Source organism: Salvelinus fontinalis, chromosome 23 (genome assembly GCF_029448725.1).
Source record: "Salvelinus fontinalis isolate EN_2023a chromosome 23, ASM2944872v1, whole genome shotgun sequence".
NCBI lineage: Eukaryota > Metazoa > Chordata > Actinopteri > Salmoniformes > Salmonidae > Salvelinus > Salvelinus fontinalis.
Genome location: NC_074687.1, coordinates 35957155 through 35979647, shown reverse-complemented (window position 1 = coordinate 35979647; position 22493 = coordinate 35957155).

The following is a 22493-nucleotide window of genomic DNA, read 5'->3' as shown; positions in this document are numbered from 1 at the left end:
TGTTTATCGAAGATAGCTGGCTAACTCATTGATCCTGCTTTGTATCATAACCTTCAGGTCTTCATGTACCAAAAAAGAAGTGCAATTCCCTTCACACTCTCTTTTCACAGGGTGATTTTAAGAGCCTGGTTGTTTTTAATTTACCACCAGCTGACTCTTCAGCATTTCTCACTCACACACCTCCAGCATTTACACACCTACGCCACTGTAGCTCAGCGAAGATGGACGACACGGAGCTATTACACTGACCGAGAGGAACAGGGCGGCAGCAGGCTGTGGCAATTAGACGCTGGGTATAGTACCTGGCCGGCTGGTGTCATCTCCCAAAGTGTTAATCGAACACATGGCATTAAGTACGATTAAATGATCCCTTGTCGACCTCACCTTAAAGTGTCCGCGTGATCCTTGACTGAAGCGCTGCTGCTCTTTACTGTGCAAATGGATCTAGCAGGTGAAACCCTGTGAAATGAACAAACGCCTCCCTCCCATGACTACCTTTTCACATGGGCCACTTTGAAATCTATCGACAGTGGGGATTTTCACAGCCCATGAGACAGGGAAGAGTTGTAATTGGCATTATATGAAATGAGCAGTCAGTCTCATGACTTGAAATAGGATGTCACGGTCACAGTTGAAATCTGTTTTACAGAACTCTCTTATGGCCTCAGACGGATCATTTCCTAAAGCTAGACCCCAACCATGTGAAAGAATGGGAAAACACATTCAAAAGGGCAACTGGAGGACAAAGAGTAGCCTACATTATGAATATGAAAGTTAGATTTCTACAAGATTATGACCCAATTCTTTAGTGCAGTTTATCTGGGCTATAAACCATTCAGCTGAAAAAGTCCAACTCTGAAAACTGAGCAGCACAGTTCATGTGGTAGTTCAGATTTATTGTTTTGCCATACGATGCTGTCGTTGGCCAGTCTGGTCTAAATTTTTGTTCCCAGTGGCTTGGCTGGCTAGGCCTGAAATGCAGTGACCACAACTCTAGAAATAGCTATGCCTCTGTGAGAGAAGCAGTGATTTATTTCTCTTTCTTTTGTCAGTTGGAGGAGCTAACGTCTCGTAGTTCTAATCTACTCTTGATTGCTAGTGGTGATACACACAAAGGGCTCAATAGCTGAGGGTGTTAGTGAAACAACAGGAGTTCTCGAATTACGCACATCCTGCTGCTAGATCACAATGATGATAGCAGCCTATCTTGTGTCTTGGACTTCATGTGATACTTTCTACCAATTGAAACACTGAAAAATATGTAAATACAACATGTGTTGGTCCCATGTTTCATGAGCTAAAATAAAATGTTCAAGAAATGTTCCATACGCACAAAAAACTTTTCTCTGAAATGTTGTGCACAATTTTCTTTATATGCTCCTTTGCCAATATAATCCATCCACCTGAGAGGTGTGGCATATCAATAAGATAGTTAAACAGCATGATCATTACACAGGTGCACCTTGTGCTGGGGACACTAAAAGGCCAATCTAAAATGTGCAGTTTTGTTACACAACACAATGTCACAGATGTCTCAAGTTTTGAGGGACCGGGCAATTGGCATATAGACTGCAGGAATATCCAACAGACTTGTTGCCAGATAATTTAATGTTAGTTTCTCTACCATAAACCGCCTCCAACGTCGTTTTAGAGAATTTGGCAGTACGTCCAACGGCCTCACAACCTCAGACCACGTGTAACCACGCCAGCCCAGGACCTCCACTCCTTGCTTCTTCACCTGTGGGATGGTCTGACACCAGCCACCCAGACAGCTGATGAAACTTGGGTTTCACAACCAAATAATTTCTGCACAAACTGACAGAAACCGTCTCGGGGAAGCTCATCTGCATGCTCGTCATCCTCACCAGGTTCTTGACCTGACTGCAGTCCGGCGTCGTAACTGACTTCATTGGGCAAATGCTCACCTTTGATGGCCACTGGCACACTGGAGAAGTGTGCTCTTAATGGATGAATCCCGATTTCAATTGTACCGGGCAGTTGGCAGACAGAAGTGTACGGCATCGTGTGGGCAAGTGGCCCTTATAGAGGAACAGAAATATAACCGAACATGCAACAATTTCAAAGATTTTACTGAGTTAGAGCTTATATAAGGCAATCAGTCAACTGAAATAAATGCATTAGGCTGTAATCTATGGATTTCATATGACTGAAAATACAAAAATGCATCTGTTGTTCACAGATACCTTAAAAAATAAGTAGGTGCGTGGATCAGAAAATCAGTCCGTATCTGATGTGACCACCATTTGCCTCATACAGCGTGACACATCTCCTTCGCATTAATAAGGTTGTTGATTGTGGCCTGTGGAATGTTGTCCCACTCCTTTTCAATGGCCGTTCGAAGTTGCTGGATATTGGCGGGAACTGGAACACACTGTTGTACACGTCGATCCAGAGCATTCCAAACATGCTCAATGTGTGACATGTCTGGTGAGTATGCAGGCCATGGAAGAATTGGGAAATGTTCAGCTCCCAGGAATTGTGTACAGATCCTTGCTACATGGGGCCATGCATTATAATGCTGAAACATGAGGTGATGGCGGCAGATGAATGACACGACAGTGGTCCTCAAGATCTCGTCACGGTATCTCTGTGTATTCAATTTGCCATCGATAAAATGCAATTGTGTTCATCGTCCGTAGCTTATGCCTACCCATACCATAACCCCACCGCCACCATGGGGCACTCTGTTCATAACGTTGACATCAGCAAACCCACTCACCCACACGTCGCCATACACGCTATCTGCCCGGTACAGTTGAAACCGAGATTAATCCGTGAAGAGCACGCTGCCCCAGTGGCCAAACTGCAGTCAGGTCAAGACCCTGGTGAGAACGACGAGCATGCAGATGAGCTTCCCTGAGACGGTTTCTGCCAGTTTGTGCAGAAATTCTTTACTTCTGCAAACCCACAGTTTCATCAGCTGTCCTGGTGTCTGGTATCAGATGATCCCGCAGGTGAAGAATCCTGATGTCGAGGTCCTGGGCTGGTGTGGTTACATGTGGTCGGTCTGTGGTTGTAAGGCCGGTTGGACGTACTGTCAAATTCTCTAAAATGATGTTGAAGCGCTTATGGTAGAGAAATTAACATACAATTATCTGGCAACAGCTCTGGTGGACATTTCTGCAGGCAGCATGCCAATTGCACACTCCCTCAAAACTTGAGACATCTGTGGCATTGTGTTGTGTGACAAAACTGCACATTTTAGAGTGGCTTTTTATTGTCCCCAGCAAGGGTGCACCTGTGTAATGATCATGCTGTTTAATCAGCTTCTTATTATGCCACACCTGTCAGGTGGATGGATTATCTTGCCAAAGGTAAAATGCTCACTAATAGGGATGTAAAGAAATTTGTGCACATTTTAGAGAAATAGGCTTTTTGGGCGTTTTGAACATTTCTGGGACCTTTTTTCTCAGCTCATGAAACACTGGACAAACAATTTACATGTTGAGTTTATATTTTTGTTCAGTATATGAACTAACTCTATCAAGTCTTTGAAATTGTTGCATGTTGTGTTTATTTTTGTTCAGTGTAGTTTAATCAACAGTTTGAATCAGTGAAGATTCAACACTTCAATGCTCTCTTGTTTCATTGGTTTCTATTTAAAATTTGTATGACAGTAATTTCTTTGGTTTTATGAAACATGGAACTGCATTTTTCATGTTTTTCTTGTCCTTTTATCTTCCTTTTTCAACTGACTGCGTGAGAGATTTAGGATTATGAAGCGCAAAACAGAGTAGGTGCAGTAGACATGTCAGCATGGCCATAGTAGAGACGGTTTGCAGTTGCACTGAAGGAGAGGAGGCTCAGTTTCAAAAGGGGGCACTGTTGCGCCATTGCAGCCTTGCAAAATTACATTTTCCTGTACTAAATGTATTTCTCTCTTTGATATGCACACTGTGGTGTGTGATTTTTTTGTGCTTTTGTCTTGGGTGCAGTTGATGTTAAGAAGCTTCTATTTTGACATCAGCATTTTAAGAGTATACATTTTTAATGCCCTCAGAAGGTCTTATCCAGCAGTTGTTGTTAAGGGTTCTTAAGCCTCTGATTTGAGATAATATTCAGGATGCCAATGCTGTAATACACCTGTTACTAGTAATACGAGGCTGTTAAGCAGAGGTTTATGAGATAAGAAACTACAAATTACCAATTAATTAAATAAACAATGTAATTTATTGAAAAGTAATATGTTTATTTAATGAACATCTGCCCAGAGCACTTAAATTAACAGTATTTTCTTCTTTTCATCTTTTTACATTCATGGCAATAAATCAATTCTGGTCACGTGTTGTAGTTTGAGGATGAATACACATGATACTACAACTCTCTAGGGATCCACAAATGTGATTAATCTGAATGGGCTAAAGTCTGTTGTGTAAGGCAGAATGTGTCACTCGTAATGCATGCACAAGCTTTACATCACATCAAATATAAAATATTCCCAACAGATTTGTGCTTCCAACAATAGCCCCCCTGATTTAAAAACAGCATCCCAAAGCTCTAGAAATAACACGTAGAACCACAGTGACAGTCCATGTCAATCTCAAGGAAGTTTATTTGCCTGAGACCCCATATTCCCTCACATCCAAGTTAGGTCCAACAGACTCTAGTCTATGTCAACCTCTAGGACAGTGGGAAGGGAACTGAGCGAGCCCCATGACAGGTGGCATGCTGGGAAGGCAGAGGACTGGGTAGATGTAGACACAAGCGGTTGGAGAACATAATGAGCAGATCAAAGTGTCTGACACGGCAGTGTAGCAGAGTGTCAGAGGAACAGTGCTGTTGCAGCGTGGGGGCGGGGGACATGGGAGGTCTCAATGACAAGTCAATCAGGAGCACTCCACATTCCCAATGACATGTTCTCTCCCCCTTGACAGGCCCTCCTGCGCTGTTCGTTAGGCAAACTCATCATTCAGGTGGGGTCTATACAGACTTAAAGAGAAGTTTACGGCACGCTTGCGAGTAGCTCACATTTACACACATTGGCATGCATGCACAGATTGGCAAGCACACACAAGCACAATCTTTTGAGCACAGCTATTGTAAACTCAGCAAAAAAAAGTCCTCTCACTGCCAACTGCGTTTATTTTCAGCAAACTTAACATGTGTATATATTTGTATGAACATAACAAGATTCAACAACTGAGACATAAACTGAACAAATTCCACAGACATTTGACTAACATAAATGGAATGATGTGTCCCTGAACAAAGGGGGGGTGTCGAAATCAAAAGTAACAGTCAGTATCTGGTGTGGCCACCAGCTGCATTAAGTACTGCAGTGCATCTCCTCCTCATGGACTGCACCAGATTTGCCAGTTCTTGCTGTGAGATGTTACCCCATTCTTCCAACAAGGCACCTGCAAGTTCCCAGACATATCTGTGGGAAATGGCTCTAGCCTTCACACTCCGATCCAACAGGTCCCAGACGTGCTCAATGGGATTGAGATCCAGGCTCTTTGCTGGCCATGGCAGAACGCTGACATTCTTGTCTTGCAGGAAATTACGCACAGAACGAGCAGTATGGCTGGTGGCATTGTCATATTGGAAGGTAATGTTAGGATGAGCCTGCAGGAAGGGTACCACATGAGGGAGGAGGATGTCTTCCCTGTAACGCACAGCGTTGAGATTGCCTGCAATGACAACAAGCTCAGTATGATGATGCTGTGACACACTTCCCCAGACCATGTCGGACCCTCCATCTCCAAATCGATCCAGCTCCAGAGTACAGGCCTCGGTGTAACGCTCATTCCTTCAACAATAAACGCGAATCTGACCATCACCCATGGTGAGACAAAACCACGACTCGTCAGTGAAGAGCACTTTTTGCCAGTCATGTCTGGTCCAGCGACGGTGGGTTTGTGCCCATAGGTGACGTTGTTGCCGGTGATGTCTGGTGAGGACCTGCCTTACAACAGGCCTACAAGCCCTCAGTCCAGCCTCTCTCAGCCTATTGCGGATAGTCTGAGCACTGATGGAGGGATTGTGCGTTCCTGGTGTAACTCAAGCAGTTATTGTGTCCATCCTGTACCTGTCCCGCAGGTGTGATGTTCGGATGTACCGATCCTGTGCAGGTGTTGTTACACGTGGCCTGCCACTGCGAGGACGATCAGCTGTCCGTCCTGTCTCCCTGTAGCGCTGTCTTAGGCGTCTCACAGTATGGACATTGCAATTTATTGCCCTGGCCACGTCTGCAGTCCTCATGCCTCCTTGCAGCATGCCTAAGGCATGTTCACTCAGATGAGCAGGGACCCTGGGCATCTTTCTTTTGGTGTTTTTCAGAGTCAGTAGAAAGGTCTCTTTAGTGTCCTAAGTTTTCATAACTGTGATCTTAATTGCCTACCATCTGTAAGCTGTTAGTGTCTTAACGACCGTTCCACAGGTGCATGTTCATTAATTGTTTATGGTTCATTGAACAAGCTTGGGAAACAGTGTTTAAACCCCTTACATTGAAGATCTATGAAGTTATTTGGATTTTTACGAATTATCTTTGAAAGACAGGGTCCTGAAAAAGGGATGTTTATTTTTTTGAGTTTATATTCAGACCCAGTTATTAGCTATTTCTTTGAAATATGAGTGAAACATCCTTGCCCATGAAGTAAAACAGGCCTAGTTATTAGATATTATACTGAATAAAAATATTGATGCAACACGCAACAATTTCAAAGATGTTACTGAGTTACAGTTCATATGAGGAAAACAGTCCATTTAAATACATTCATCAGGCCCTAATCTATGGATTTCACATGACTGGGAATACAGATATGCATCTGTTGGTCACAGATCCCTTAAATAAAGGTAGGGGCGTGGATCAGAAAAGCAATCAGTATCTGGTGTTACCAAAATTTGGCTCATGTAGCGCGACACATCTCCTTTGCATAGTGTTGATCAGGCTGTTGATTGTGGCCTGTATAATGTTGTTTCACTCCTCTTCAATGGCTCAACTCCTCTCTATCAACTTCAATGGCGAAGTTGATGGATATTGGCGGGAACTGGAACACACTGTCGTACACGTCGATCCAGAGCATCCCAAACATGCTCAATGTGTGACATGCTTCCATTAATTGTGTACAGATCCTTGCGTCATGGGGCCTTGCATTATTGTGCTTTATCATGCTGAAACATGAGGTGATGGCGTGAATAGCACAGCTCTCCAGGGTGCCAGTGGCCATGAAAGGTGAGCATTTGCCTAATTAAGTCGGTTACAACACCGAACTGCAGTCAGGTCAAGACCCTGGTAAAGACAACGAGCATGCAGGTGAGCTTCACTGAGATGGTTTCTGACAGTTTGTGAAGAAATTCTTTGTTTGTGCAAACCCATATTTTCATCAGCTGTCCTGGTGGCTGGTGTCAGATGGTCCCACAGGTGAAGAAGCCAGATGTGAGGTCCTGGGCTGACGGGGTTACACTTAGTCTGAGGTTGTGAGGCCGGTTGGACATACTGCCAAATTCTCTAAAACAACTCTGTAGCCAGCTTATGGTAGAGAAATTCACATTAAATTCTCTGGCAAAAGCTCTGGTGGACATTCCTGCAGTCAGCATGCCAATTGCATGCTCCTTCATTTAAGTCATTTAGCTTCAAAACTTGAGACATCTGTTTCTTTGTGTTGTGTGACAAAACTACACATTTTAGAGTGGCTTTTTATTGTCCCCAGCACAAGGTGCACCTGTGTAATGATAATGCTGTTTAATCAGCTTCTTGATATTCCACACCTGTCAGGTGGATTAATTATCTTGGCAAATGAGAAATGCTCAATAACAGGGATGCAAACAAATTTATGCACAAAACTTTCGAGAAAGAAGCTTTTGTGCGTGTTCTGGGATCTTGTATTTCAGCTCATGAAACATGGGACAAACACTTTACATGTTGCGTTTATATTTTTGTTCAGTATATTTTACCGCATGGGGATGTCACCATGGAAGGCCAAACAAAACTACCCCACCAAAACAGGAGGAAATATCAGGTGGTCTTTTCAAACAGTTCTTACACTAAAAGGGCATTATCATCATTTTAACAATACTATTCTAACCTTAGTATTGAAATATACAGTCCCTTTACTACTATAGCCCAGAGAAACACGTTGAATAACACATTCATAAATGGCAAAAAAAAGACAGTAAAAAATACATATTAAACATAGTTTTGAAGTGTCTGTCCTATATCTAGGAGATATAAGAATGCTCAGGAAATATATATATATATATATTTTTTTACACATATTTAATCTCTTTTTTGGTTAGGCACAAAACTACCTTCACACTTCCTTGTTCGTGAGAATCTCCGCTTTCCACAGTGGGGTCATAATAGTTTCTAAGTCAAACCGTTTGAACGCTACAGACATTTTGGTGAGAAGACCGATTTTTGGGATGACAAACACCACTCTAGCTCTGCCACCTTTCACCGCATATGCGGAAGTGCGACATCGGCATATGCGATGGCTTGAGACGCATCCAATGCAAAAAATATTATCTCTAGTTTAAACTGACAGATTTTGATGGGGATGTTTTTATTATGTTACACAGATTGACACACCGGTGCATCAATAGACTCTAGGCGGTTAATGGATCAACAACATTGTAGTTACTCCACAACACTAACCTAATAGACAAAGTGAAAAGAAGGAAGCCTGTACAGAATAAAAATATTCCAAAACATGCATCCTATTTGCAACAAGGCACTAAAGTAATACTGCTAAAAATGTTGTCCTCTATACAGTGTTATGTTTGGGGTAAATCCATGCAACACATGACAAATAATGGGGCAAATATTGGGGCAAATAATGCAACACATTACTGAGTATCACGCTCCAATATCTTCAAGCATAGTGGTGGCTGCATCATGTTATGGGTATGCTTGTAATTGTTAAGGACTGGAGTTTCAGGATAAAAAATAAATGGAATGGAGCTAATCACATGCAAAATCTTAGAGGAAAACCTGCTTCAGTCTGCTTTCTACCAGACACTTGGAGATGAATTCACCATTCAGCAAGATAATAACCTAAAACAGACCGAAACAAATCTAAAAACATGTTTTCATTTTGTCATTATGGGGTGTAGATGGGTGTAGAGGGGAAAAAATAAATTTGAATTCAGGTTGTAACAGCAAAATGTGGAATAAGTCAAGGGGTATGAATCATTTATAAAACAGGAAAATCACATTTTTTACTGCACTAAGCCTATGCGTTTATTTTGTCTTCCTGTTCTTGTTACAGGAGCAGGCAGTCTTGACACCTATCCACTGAGCCTGCAGGATATGATTTCACAGACATGTGAAGGATGTGAAAGTGCCTCTGTCCTTTTGTCAGTTTCTTCTCTTTGGTTTTGTCCCATTTTGTATAGATAATGTTAGATTTAAGGCAATATGAGTACATGTTCTACTCAACTCATTGACAGATACACATTTGTCTAGAGTTTGTCAACATGACAATGTAATCTATCTAACCCATAGGTGGAGAGGCATCACATGTGTGGTAGTGCAAAACCAAAAGTTAGACAAAACAATTCAGTTCTCAAATGGGGATTTAACTCAGAAGACTTAACAGGCAGCTTGGGGAATAATGTCCCAAAATAAAGTCCTCACTAAAGCATGGCAAACACTCCAAATCAAACACTGGCTCTTTAAGGCAATAACGCAAGTAAACTTAAATACTTTGGAAGATAATCTTATACCCCAGGGCAGAGAGAGCTTAATCCTTGTGCATATTGGGGTTCTGATCTGGGTGGGCCAACACCCACAACAGAGCTTTGGCAGGTTCTCCTCACAACTCTATCCTCTCTGTGAATGCTACTGCATGGCCTATGTGTTGCTTCTGCACCGCTAATTGCAGCCAGGTGTGTAAGGTGTGCAGCTGCAGTCAATTAAGTCTCTGTGGAGTGCTGCCAAATAAACCTTGTATCGAGTCATTTAGCCACCAAATGGGTCCAAAAGCAGGCTGTTCCCACCCCTACACCCTTCGGGTGCTCAAAGTACATCCTAATATCAGTGTTATACGGGACCTGTATCATAGTGTAGCGGGAATACTGCAAGACTTGGGATGCCTCTCTGTTTTTAGCTCAGTTTTTCTCCAAACTCTAATAGCCGCTCTCTGTGAGGAAGGAGTCTGATTAGATTTAGCTTCATCACCCTGTGTGTTTCACTGCCAGCTTTAGCAGAAAAAGATCTCATTAATCTAGAATGCCAAATTGCGCCTACTAAAGATGTGTGCGGAAATGCATGCACTCTCTCAGCAAGAGTGACGAGCAATTTCTCCAGTCCGTGAAAATATTCCGTCCCATCCTTACCAGCTGCGCTGTAATTTCAGCTGAAAGAGACATTTAGAAAAGGAAGAGTGGCTTTCAAAAACATATTTGACAATAAATAGTGTTTGCCCCTGAACGCTTTGGCAAAGGAGATGTCTTGACAGCCCGTGAGTGGTGGAATCCACTGAGCCATGTGTGACTCTTCGAAGACATCTTTTGAAATGCAATCATGTCCAACACCATGCCATTTTCCACTTGAGATCTCGTTTATTTAACCGTTTGTCTCTCATTTCCCCCTAGATACACACCTCTATTATCGCCGCCTTGAAAATGGCCTCATTTAAAAAGAAAAACACAAACATCCCTCCAAGGCAATGCGTACCCAGTAAAAAGCCAGTACGTAGAGCCAGTGTATACGATTGAGTGATGAATAACTAAAGATGAATGTATAGCAGCCTAGGGTTGGACACCATGCTGGAGATGAAGATTTAGTTGATTAAGCTTGAAATTGCAAGTTGAACCCAAGAACCCATGTGAAATTGTGAAAATAAAATATGAATACATTCACAGACACTTTCAGTGCAGACTATAATACTCAATTGGAACACAGTAGTAGGCTAGACTGAAAGATGTGCAGGGTTTCATTTCAGCCATTTCTGTAAACATAGACTCCTTAATCATCTCTAGTTATATGAACTGAACCAATTCAGCATCTATTCCTAGTGTGAAAAGGATTGTATTGGTAAAGGAGAGCTAAAGGCTATTTGACTGGGTCCCCGAATGGGAGTGATTCTAGGAGGAAAAATAACAGTGTAATATACTCTATGTTAAAAACTCTATATCTCTATGTTTGGTGTAAACATAGGCCTGATAAGCATGGTTGAAACAGTGTTGAAAGGCCAATGAGCATTGATGATGTCCAATATGGCTTTTCACATCAAACTGATGCCCAATCCCTTTCATTAAGACATAATCCATTTTCAGTCTCTTCCTAACAGTTGGGATATTCCCCCAGGTCATGTAGCGATGGCTCGGGATTTTATCCACAATAACAAGTCTGCTTTCAACACCAGTGCCACTTGGCGGGAAATGCATGCATGTGACGCAACAACTCATGCCACAGAAATGGATCAAAGCCAAGCCAATGGCGATGAGACAGTGCAGGCTGCCAGTTTTAAAGCGTAAGTGCCCCTAAAACCAACTTCTCATTTAGAAAACAGCCTATTGTGGCATTGTTTCAAGGAAACCATACACAAAATGAATCATGTGACCAAATGTTTAGTCTGCGAAGGAAAAAAATCACATGGAAAAAGTGGTAAGAAAGATAGGTCTTTTTTTTGTTTTGATTTTCACAATGTAAATGAGACATTCTTTTTTGTTTCACTCCTTGCACATTCATTAAATGCTTTCAATATTTCTATATGCATTTATACAGTATATAGATGGTTTGACGAGACTGGCTTTATGAATACAATTATCCTATTTAGGGGAGAGGGGTAAGTTGAGACACTTTTTACATTCAGCAATACTATGTCAAGGGAAATATCTTATTTTTAACAAAGATATCTACATATATTTCAGGATGTTGTGTATCCCTTGAATTAATCAGAATTAATGTAAACATAACAGTTTTAAAAACATAGCTTGTTTAAACATGGTGGTCTCTTGGCACAACTTACTCCAGGTATGGGAGCATTGGGTCAGGGTAAGTTGAGCCGCCTTGGGTTAAGTGGGTGATGGTGTCTATTGACAGTGATCAATGGTGCTGGTAGGTCAAAGTTGAATTCATGGAAGGGGGTGTGATATATTGTATATCTTAAATGTACGCCTACATTCGGATATAGACATATTTGTTAAATATCACCTACCCTTCCATTACTTGACCAGTTGTCTAGGACAGAGATGTTGTTTCGATGTGCCAATTCGTAAGCAACTTCTCTGCATTTGAGGCTACTAAGCCCATGAAACTGGTTCGTGAAATTCTTGATATATTTAGCAAGCTCAGACTCCATGTCATAAGATAAGAACTTGTGTGCCTCTGCTACTCTATCGTAGCCTCTCTTCCGCACAGGTACATTAACATATTTTTTTGTCTAATGGACTTTTTCCCTTCTCCCATTTCCTTGGCTGCTGTCTAAAATCCTCAAAGGGTCCTAGACCCCTGCTTGTTTTACATTTGTATACACGGGGCATGATGATGTCAGCTAAGTAACAATAAAAACGTATGACACATTGCAAAAATATTATGCAGATTATACATAAAAGCATCATGAATCCTGTAACACAATACATTTATTTAACGTTCTGTAATTTATTGACGGTCCCTAACTAACCCCAGAGTGGGCTATCCAAAGTCAAACCAATTTTGCCACTGTCATACACCAGCCGGCTAAAGCTAATTGGCGAAATAATTTGGCTAACTCTTCCCACTTGCGAACACACACACACGAGACACCTACATCAAACCACACCACAAAACCAACTCATGCCATGGCTGCTAGCATTTCTTAAAAAATGAGGCCAAATCAGGAAGTGCAGTTGCCCTTCAACATCTTCCATAATTTACAAGGCCAGCCGAGTCCTCTGCCCTGGGATGGTTACATAACTTAAGACTTTTAACTCCTCCATTTATAGAGCTGGAGATACTCTGAGCCAACGCAGATTAAGGCACTCACTGAAGGGTGTAAAATCGGCATTGCCTCAAAACATGATTTGAACCTCCCTCTTGGCCATAATATTAAATAGCAACAACTCCTACACCACCAAGAAAACATCATTTTTCTGAGAATATACATTGATTACATTTTTTGGAGGGAAAAAATTGCATGAATTTGTTGGATAAGCTGTTCGGGCAAGCTTTAAATAGAACTTTTATTCCGATTTCCATATGTAACACACATTGAGGAGGAAAAGCTGGGAGGGGAAAATACTTTAGGGAATCTCTTGAAATCCAGTTAATTTGCTCCCTGGCCAAAATTAAGCCCGCAGCTTTCATAAATTACCATTTCATTAGGATTCAGAAGCAAAACAGATTTAACTATTCATGTATTCTTTGGCACTCTGGCCCCGTCTCTGATTAGATTTTAATTACATGACTTTGTCTTAAACAAATGAGGGGCGGCAGCATAAAGGCCTATTTGTCTTAACTGATAATGAGTGCACCTGAAAGGTAGCTCTGCTGAAAGAAGGATATCCTTCATGAGCAGGAACAAAAAGCCCACTTCTGGCTCCTCTCTCCTTCTTGTTGTTTACCTTCCACAGAAATGAATGTAATGAAACCCAGGCTCTCCATAACCGAGACCCAGAGGATACCATTTCACACTTAGTCACAGTGTCAGAACCTATCCTGTCTCTCTGTAGAGTCTCTCCTCACCTCTTATCTCCTCCCAGCTCTATGCCCCTGTTTCTTAAATGTCATTACTTTTCACAACCCTTCAGGATGGCATATTCAACGGCTCATATTCAACACCTGTGTCGGATGGAGAGCAACAGGAAGAGGTCAGGGTCAATTATTGTTCTTCTGTTGTAAGTTGGCGTGTTTGAATGTGTGTGACTGTGTGCGTGCGTGTCTGCTCGTACATGTGTGCCCGTGTATGCGTGCGCACGTGTGTGTGTGTGTGTATGCGTGCACATGCATGCACGTGTGCATGTCTGTAGCAGAGGAGGCTGGTGGGAGGAGCTCTAGGAGGACAGGCTCATTGAAATGGCTGGAATGGAATAAATATAATGGTATCAAACATATATGGAAACCACATATTTGACTCTGTTCCATTGATTCCATTCCAGCCATTATAATGAGCCCATCCTCATATAGCTCCTCCCACCAGCCTCCTCTGGTATGTAGGTGTATGCGATTTCTGTAGGTGTGTGTGAGTTCCACTGAGTGGCTACCATGCAAGCTTAATGTTATGTAGTCAGATGCAGAACCTTTTCTTTCATTCCTTGGCACGCTTTCCACCAGCTGTACAGCATCACTGTGTAAATGGTTTTAGAATGCCCAGGAACACCTCACCCACTTTGATACATTTGCTCACTTCCAGGGACAGACACCAGGATAACAAATACAAGGTGTCTGAGGGATGGTGATTTCCCCTCCCCAGCCTAAGAAGCTTCCATCTGCCATGTTCCCTTATGCCTGTAACAAGCCCCAGAATCCCATTCCAAAGGCACTGTAGAGGAAAGCAGCCTTGCCCCCGTGGTATGGTTGGCAAAGGAATTTGAATAGGCCTCTGCTGTTTGTAAATTGTAAATGTGCAACTTTAACCATGTTCTAGGAGTGTAGGTTCTCCTGTCATCTTGAGTCATGCGTTGTATTGTGTTCAAAATGACTACATAACAACTCATCTAAATGAGTTCTCTACACGGCACAGGCAGAAATGTACACATGCAATCTATATGAAATCACATGTCAACCATCTGTGCAGTGTTAGTATTCTACACATGAAAATATAATGAATAGAATAGTCTTGAAACCTCTGACCCTGACAATTTGACTGGCAAACTCATGGGAACACTCGCAATGGCTGCCTGGCATTGTGATACAATGATCTCCATGGTATGTAGAAAGTTCACTCAAATGTTGCTAACTGATGTGGCTCATGCAATGGTATATATTTTGTGTAATGTCAGTTTAAATTATTAAATAAATCACAGCACAGATTGATGGGTACACTTCCTGCTTTTACTTCCTGCTTTACCTTCCTGCTTTGCTCTTATGGGTACACTCAAAATGGCCGCCAGTCCACCCATTATGCCATTATTGACTTGAATGGGGACATCCATTCTATTTATTTTATTTTTATGATTCTACATGTGTGGGTAGGTTGTGCTAAAAATTGTGAATATCTCATCCTTTACATGGTTAGTACCCATAGTACTCCACTGTACCATACTACAGTATGACACGTGTTGACTGTAGCTTGAAGACCTCACATTTCTTCAGTTAGTGCTCTCTTATGTGAGGAGGGACATCACACACACCATCTCCTTATATGCCTGTGGGAAGGACAGTGTAATGATCCCTGATATTGATCTCTGTAAAACCCGGAAGCCAAGTTTTGCCACTGTAAGCAGCATGCGGTCCCTTATGGCTTGGCCACACTAATTCATTTTGGCTAATGGCCACAGAGCTGGGCTCTTCCCTCCCTCTCTCCCTTCCTCTCCTCCTCCCTTTTACATCCGTTCCTTCCACCAATTAGAGCCCAGCGATGAATGTTAATGAGACGAGGTGTTTGAAGTGGTTGTATCAGCCTCAGACATGTCCGGTGCCCTGAGGTCTACATTACATTACTCTTAACGTCTGCCGACTCTATCTATCCACTTTCTGAGAGTTCTATGGTTCTGTCATCCTTATTCCCCCTTTTCATCTTTATAGATCAGTACTAGACTCACTAAATGTGAGTGAAAGGATCCTCAAATGATTTTGTAATGCTGTGTAGGTGACCTTGTGTTGATGTTGATTGTGAGATCTGGATCATCTATTATGAATCATGATTACTTTCTGGGTTCATGTGTGTATTTTATGACTCTCGGCCTCTAGTGGTGAGGAGAGGAAACTGCAGTGCTATATTGCCCTAAGGCAGAAAAGTCAATTTTGATGCACGCAGCTTGGTAGCTAGCTGTCTATTCACACCTCAAGGCTAACAACTTAATGGTAATTGCCAGAGGCTTCATCTGGAGCGAAGCACACTGTTTTTACTACTGTGAACATATCTATGTCTTCACTTACAAAGCAGTTAACCTTGTGAAGAATACACACTAATTGCTGAGTTTTTTTCTGAGGTCTGGCGTAAGGATGGTATTTGCCGTACATACTATGAGTGAATGTACAGCAATGAGTTCAGCATGAGCACAATAAATACCAACAGTCATTATTTTAGAGGGGGCACGAAGTATGTGTGGATGGATGGGGGGTGTGCTCTGGATGGGGGCTGATCTACTCTTGGGAAGTTGGAAAATGTAGCATTTTTCAAACTCTTGCAATCTAGAGCTATTAATCATTATGCCTAATTCTATGTAAAAATATGTTTTATATTTTTCTGCATAGATTATTTAAGCATACCTATTTACCTGTTCAATTGTCATTTAAATGAATGATGTACATAGATTTTTTAAAGAACTTGTATGCCTTAAGAGTTTAGTACAACTGCCACACTGGTATATGCAGTAGTATCTAACCCTAAATATGCTACTCTGCATCTATGCTAAAATGTGGATAAAGGAATGTGAGTCTTATTCAGTAGGCCAACATTTAGTGCTTGCTTTTCTAAAGTCTACCAACCTTGCCAGCCGGCATGCCAGCTAAGATAGTTAGACAAGCTACTTTAACTTGATTGATAGCCTGAAATGGTAGCTAGTTATGAGGTTGGGAGATTGATAACCTGTCTAGCTAAAGCTAATTTCATAACATTGTTAGGTGGCTAGTATTACAGAGAAACAACAAACATGTTTTTTTATTCATCAAGGAATCAATAGGCTACATAGCTTGATCAAATTAATATACAAACATACCTTCTGCGAGTCCTTCCCATCACCGGCAGCTAAAATCAAATCTAGCACTGCGTGGGTCACTCTACATTCTCTCTCTTCTCCTCCACTGACGATACTGTCTGCACGCACTCGAGTATCTAGCATCCTGCCCAGCATAACTTTGCTCTGTGGTGCACCTTGGAAGTAACCACTTACTAGGGAGAATAACTCATTGCCTGTTCCTGTCAGTGTGCCCCCTCCTCAAAATACCACTGACAGATATTTTTTTATAAAATTAAGTTGAGTAATTAATTGAACTTCTGAAGAAGAACAAAATACAGGACAAGGAGGGGCCCATGCCCTTGTGCCCCCTATGGGCATGACGCCTCTAAATACCAATGGCCAACTGTAATAAACCCTGTCTTTGAAAGATAATTCGTAAAAATCCAAATAACTTCACAGATCTTCATTGTAAAGGATTTAAACACTGTTTCCCATGCGTGTTCAATGAAGCATAAACAATTAATGAACATGCACCTGTGGAAGGGTCGTTAAGACACTAACAGCTTACAGACGAAAGGCAATTAAGGTCACAGTTATGAAAACTTAGGACACTAAAGAGGCCTTTCTACTGACTCAAAAGAAAGATGCACAGGGTCCCTGCTCATCTGTGTGAACGTGTCTTAGGCATGCTGCAAGGTGGCATGAGGACTGCAGATGTGGCCAGGGCAATAAATTGCAATGTCCATACTGTGAGACGCCTAAGACAGCGCTACAGGGAGACAGGACGGACAGCTGATCGTCCTCGCAGTGGCAGACCACATGTAACAACACCTGCACAGGATCGGTACATCCGAACATCACACCTGTGGGACAGGTACAGGATGGGAACAATAACTGCCCGAGTTACACCAGGAACGCACAATCCCTCCATCAGTGCTCAGACTGTCCGCAATAGGCTGAGAGGCTGGACTGAGGGCTCGTAGGCCTGTTGTAAGGCAGGTCCTCGCTGGACTGAGGGCTCGTAGGCCTGTTGTAAGGCAGGTCCTCACCAGACATCACCGGCTACAATGTCGCCTATGGGCACAAACTCACCATTGCTGGACCAGACAGGACTGGCAAAAAGTGCTCTTCACTGACGAGTCAGGGTTTTGTCTCACCAGGGGTGATGGTTGGATTCGCGTTTATCGTCAAAGGAATGAGCGTTACACTGAGGCCTGTAATCTGGAGCGGGATCGATTTGGAGGTGGAGGGTCCGTCATGGTCTGGGGCGGTGTGTCACAGCATCATCGGACTGAGCTTGTTGTCATTGCAGGCAATCTCAAGGCTATGCGTTACATGGAAGACATCCTCTTCCCTCATGTGGTACCCTTCCTGCAGGCTCATCCTGACATGACCCTACAGTATGACAATGCCACCAGCCATACTGCTCGTTCTGTGCGTGAATTCCTGCAAGACAGGAATGTCAGCGTTCTGCCATGGCCAGCAAGGAGCCCGGATCTCAATCCCATTGAGCCCGGATCTCAATCCCATTGAGCACATCTGGGACCTGTTGGATCGGAGGGTGAGGGCTAGGGCCATTCCCCCACATAAATGTCCGGGTGCTTGCAGGTGCCTTGATGGAAGAGTGGGGTAACATCTCACAGCAAGAACTGGCAAATCTGGTGCAGTCCATGAGGAGGAGATGCACTGCAGTACTTAATGCAGCTTGTTGGCACAACAGATACTGACTGTTACTTTTGATTTGATCCCCCCTTTTTTCAGGGACACATTACTCCATTTCTGTTAGTCACATGTCTGTGGAACTTGTTCAGTTCATGTCTCAGTTGTTGAATCTTGTTATGTTCATACACATATTTACACATGTTAAGTTTTCTGAAAATAAACGCAGTTGACAGTGAAAGGACGTGTCTTTTTAATTAATATGAACATTAATCATATAAATTAATCCCCAAGTACCAACCATTAAACATGCTCAGTGTACTGGAAAGTTAATAACCAACTGCAACATTTTGTTTGTTGTTTAATATTGTCCAGTAGGAGAAAGAACACATTCATAGCTGTTTAGTGATATTTGGCAAACAACAGATAATATTGTGATTTTAGTATAATTTCAAGTCCTCACAGTCACAGCTCCCTGCTCTCCGACCGAAAGCAGCTGGAGCTGAAATGTGTGCTAGTTGTGAAATAACTGAAATGGATCCTGGTTGTGATATAACTGTGGTGAAATAACCATGCCAAATAAAGGATGATACATCAGATCTTTCTTCTGATAATTGTGCCTTCAGGGGATTGATGGTTTGTGGATAATTGCCCTTCTGAAACACACCACATTTGAGTGGTGCTAGATCAGAGACTGAGTCAGCACACAGAGCCTCAGGGAGTCACTTCTATTATTCTCATTTCCGGGGTACATCTCCTTTCCTGTATCTGTAGTTCTACAGTGAGCTCCAAAAGTATTGGGACAAGGATTTTTTTGTGTTTTGTTTTGGCTCTATACTCCAGCACTTTGTGAAATGATACAATGATTATCAAATCAAATCAAATTGTATTGCTCACATACACATATTTAGCAGATGTTATTGTGGGTGTAGTGAAATGCTTGAGTTCCTAGTTCCAACAGTGCAGTAGTATCTAACAATTCACAACAATACAAAAAAAAACGATTTAAGTAAAAGAATGGAATTAAGAAATATATAAATATTAGGACAAGCAATGTCGGAGTGGCATTGACTAAAATACAGTAGAATAGAATACAGAAGGTCACATTTTGTCACGGCCGTCGAAAGAAGTGGACCAAAGTGCAGCGTGGTGAGCGTACATATTCCTTTTATTATAGAAAATGACGCCAACAAAACAACAAACGAAGAAAACAACCGTGAAGCTTACAGGGCTATAGTGCCACTAACAAAGATAACTACCCACACTGAAAGGAGGGAAAAAGGGCTACCTAAGTATGATTCCCAATCAGAGACAACAATAGACAGCTGTCCCTGCTTGAGAACCATACCCGGCCAAAACATAGAAATAAAGAAACATAGAAAACAAAGCATAGAATGCCCACTCCAAATCACACCCTGACCAAACAAAATAGAGACATAAAAAGGCTCTCTTAGGTCAGGGCGTGACACATTTTCAAAGTGACTAGTGTTCCATTATTAAAGTGTCCAGTGATTCCATGTCTATGTACATTTTGAAGTTGTAAGTTTACATACACTTTAGCCAAATACATTTAAACTCAGTTTTTCACAATTCCTGACATTTAATCCTAGTAAGAATTCCCTGTTTTAGGTCAATTAGGATCACCACTTTATTTTAACAATGGGAAATGTCGGAATAATAGTAGAGAGAATGATTTATTTCCTCTTATATTTCTTTCATCACATTCCCAGTGGGTAAGAAGTTTACATACACTCAATTACTATTTGGTAGCATTGCCTTTAAATTGTTTAACTTGGGTCAAATGTTTCGGGTAGCCTTCCACAAGCTTCCCACAATAAGTTGGGTGAATTTTGGCCCATTCCTCCTGACAGAGCTGGTGTAACTGAATCAGGTTTGTATGCCTCCTTGCTCGCACACGCTTTTTCAGTTCTGCCCACACATTTTCTATAGGATTGAGGTCAGGGCTTTGTGATGGCCACTCCAATACCTTGACTTTGTTGTCCTTAAGCCATTTTGCCACAATTTTGCCACATTTCGACCATATTCCCAGTCACCTTGCCATGGTTAAATCAGGTGGTTCGCTCTTTCAGTTTTGCGCAAATGCTGCCATCTATACACGGTTTCTGGTTTGGGTAGGTTTTAATAGTCACAGTGTGAACAACATCCCCTATGCACTTCCTGATGAACTCAGTCACTGTGTCCGTGTATACGTCAATCTTATTCTCAGAGGAAACCCGGAACATATTCCAGTCCACGTGATCAAAACAATTATGAAGCATGGATTACGATTGGTCAGAAATAGACCTTAGCACGGGTACTTCCTGTTTCAGTTTCTGCCTATAGGAAGGGAGGAGCAAAATGGATTCATGATCTGATTTTCTGAAAAGAGAGCGGGGAAGGGCCTTGTAGGCACCTTAAAAGGGGGAGTAGCAGTTGTCGAGTGTATTTCCAGAGCGAGTACTACAGTCAATGTGTTGATAGAACTTTCTGTAGCGTTTTCCTCAAATTTGCTTTTTTTTTTAAAATCCCCAGCTACAATAAATGCGGCCTCAGGATATGTGGTTTCCAGTTTGCATAAAGTCCAGTGTAGTTCCTTGAGGACTGTCTTGGCATCGACTTGAGGGGTAATATTCACGGCTGTGACTATAACCGAAGAAAATTCTCTTGGGAGGTAATACGGTGGGCATTTGATTGTGAGGAACTCTAGGTCAGGTGAACAAAATGACTTGAGTTTCTGTATGTTATCACAATCCCACCATTAGTAGTTAATCAGGAAACATACACCACCGCCCTGCAAGATTTACTGTGAACCCAGCTGGCTTTATGGATGGGGACAGTATATCCCAAGAGAGCCATGATTCCGTGAAACAGAATATTTCACAGTCCCTGATGTCTTCCTGGAAGGAGATCCTCGCCCTGAGCTCGTCTACTTATTGTCCAGAGACTGAACATTAGCGAGTAATATACTCAGAAGCGGTGGATGGTGTGCACGCCTCCTGAGTCGGACTAGAAGTCCATTCCAAATACCTCTTCTCCGCTGGCGGCGTCTTGGAGCAGTCTCTGGGATAAGTTCAATTGCCCTAGGGGGTACGAACAAAGGATCCACTCTGATATCCAAACGTTATTTCCAGCTGTATGTAATAACAAAAAAAATGTTCTGGGCTAATAATGTCAGAAATAACACACAAAAAAACGAAATACTGTGAAGTTGCTTAGGAGCTAGAAGCAGAGCTCCCATGTCTGTCGGATGTCATTTGAGGGTATTTTCATTCGTATCGGGGGAACCATTTAAAAATTAAATAGCTTTTTGTACATAGTTCCTGCATTTTAGGGGACCAAAAGTATTGGGACAAATTCACTTATATGTGTATTAAAGTAGTTAAAAGTTTAGTTTTTGGTCCCATATTCCTAGCATGCAATGATTACATCAAGCTTGTGACTACACACATTTTCTGTTTGCTTTTGTTGTGTTTCAGATTATTTTGTGCCCAACTGTCAGGGTTGTGTGCGGAGAATATTTGGAGTCAAACGCAGGACACAGTGTTGAGCGAAACCACAGTGTTTTACTCAAATTAAATGCACAATTCCACAAATGGAAAATAAACAGATACATACACGTATCAACTACAACACCTAACGCACAAACAATCACGGACAAAACAGAAATGAAAGCCAGAGCGTTAAATAGGGAACATGATGGGGGAATTGAAACCAGGTGTGTATAACACAGACAAAACAAAACGAAACTGAAAAATGGATCGATGGTGACTAGAAAGCCGGTGACGTCGACCGCCGAACACCACCCGAACAAGGAGAAGGGCAGACTTCGGCGGAAGTCGTGACAGTACCGCTCCCCTGACGCGCGGCTCCAGCAGCGCGACGACACCGGCCTCGGGGACGACCCGGAGGGCGAGGTGCAGGGCGATCCAGGTGGAGACGGTGAAACTCTTGTAACATGGATGGATCTAGAATGTCCTCCACCGGTACCCAGCATCTCTCCTCCGGACCGTACCCCTCCCACTCCACGAGGTACTGAAGGCCCCTCGCCCGACGTCTAGAATCCATGATGGCCCTTACGGTATACGCCGGGACCCCCTCGATGTCAA